The sequence below is a fragment of the Phaethon lepturus genome, unplaced genomic scaffold, assembly GCF_000687285.1.
Source record: "Phaethon lepturus isolate BGI_N335 unplaced genomic scaffold, ASM68728v1 scaffold5677, whole genome shotgun sequence".
In the NCBI taxonomy this organism is placed as follows: Eukaryota; Metazoa; Chordata; class Aves; order Phaethontiformes; family Phaethontidae; genus Phaethon; species Phaethon lepturus.
Window position 1 is genome coordinate 61,998 of NW_010549680.1, and position 1,984 is coordinate 63,981.

The following is a 1,984-nucleotide window of genomic DNA, read 5'->3' on the forward strand; positions in this document are numbered from 1 at the left end:
CTCTCTAGAAGGACCTTCTCAGCTCTGCTGTGAACACTCAGTACTGAGAATGGTTATTCCAGCCAAATACATTTGACTTGTGTCTTCTGCTTGCTTGTTCTCAGCTCAAACAAGGCAAATAGAAGACGACATGTTTCCTGCCCCACTTGGGCTGATGAAAAAGCTTTCACCATGAGAAACTCCTGAAGGCAATGAGTCTTGGTCACAGATGATATTCTGGCGATGGAGAAATTTGGGAAGTGGATTGGTCGGACAGGATCAATGGCCAAAAGACCCAGTGCTACCTGCACTAAGGGCTACCGATGCATTCCCTTGTGCTAAGGCAATAGCAGGCAGAGCGGAGACAAGGACCTGAAATTCTCCAAGACTGGCAATGCTTGCAGAGCAGAAGGTACACCATCTTGTTTGTCCTCCTCTTTTTTTACCCCAAATCCCGTTTGTGAAATGAACCATTCTGGAACAAATGTGGAGCCTGGTGGAGTTTAATGGGTGGCCATGCTGCTGCTGTTTCTGCTGCTCGGAACATGAGCTTGTCTTCCTCATTTTCGGTTGTGCTTTTTCCTTTAACTTACGTTTCACTGTTTTCATATGTTGATTTTTCAAACATAATGAATACTCTGAAATGAGCACGAGAGGAATCAGATTAGCTCTTTAAGTTCTACTGTGTGTGATCTGGAGTAAAGGAGAGGGCTGGCAGTGAGCGTGTTAGAGCTGAGTGTCGCAGGCGGCGGAGATACTGGCTTTCTGTCTCGTACTTCTGTGTGCAACCGAGATGTTCGGTTATTTCTGAACGGTCACTCGTCACGGTGGACGTTACCGCTGCTGTTCTTCAAGCAAGTTGGTAGAGAACTACTTTTCAGAAATTTTCTTTAGACTCCAAGAGGACGGGAGGCAGGCAATGATAGAAATACCAACTGTGAGAACAGAAAAGGGTAATCTGGAAAATTGTCAGTGCTGGATAATCAGTCTCCAGAGCACTGGATTTCTATTTGTCCTGGGCTGTGTTTAAACATATCATCAGGATTAAGGGAAAAACATCTCTTTTCCGTAATATTAAGATATAATAACTTACAGAGCTCAAGGTCCTTCCCAGCACCCGTGTATTTACCCCAGCACGAGGGTAAGTGGATCACTAAGAGATGCTGCCGATGATACAGTAATTCAGGCGCTGCACCTCGCGGTAGCACCGGGGCCGAGATCGTACCAAGCGGGCTGACGCAGGTACGGGCTCTGTCTGACGCACGCTGAGCAACAACCGCAGCAGAACCAGAAAGCCGCAGCTGACCACCTACAACTCATTTGCTGTGCTCCGCAATAAGCCTTACAGAAAAATTTATGGAGCAGATGGGCGAGAAGTGTTCGCGGCCTGATGTGCCTGAGACTTTTCGTAAACAGATACAACCGAATGTATCTCAGGAGTTCCTCACTGAGGCTCCTGGGTCATGTAAAAACATCAAATGGGCCTGCTGGAGAGGGTTCTCGAACCTCGGAATGAAACCGTCATGGATGTGATTAAAAATAATACTTGTCACTGCTACAGACGTAGCATTTGTTCACCCAGTACACCTTATAGAGGATCAGGATGATGTCATTAGAGCATCTGGTGCTCCAAGTGAGACTGAATTGAGAGTGCCCCGTACGGGGTTAGGAGTAGGGGAGCTCTTAGCAGGGGCCGTCACCGGCCACCGAAAGCGTCTTGCACGTCACTTCAAAGCAGGATGCCTGCAGGGTCACGTCGACGCGCTGCCCGCGGTTCTGTGGGTGGGCTCCTGGGCCCTCACCCTGAATCACGCCAAAACTGCGCTTGAGCTAACCGGGGCTTCCCCTCCTCTCTGGCTCCGTCTGTGAGGGCGGCTCCGAAGGCAGCACCAGCCCGGCTGCAGGAACGCCGCCGGTGTTCGCTGGGCCGAGGGCGGGCGCAGGCCGGCAGGGGCAGCGGGACGCCGGTAAATCTGCGCCCCGACCCCTCAGCACCCGCGCTGTC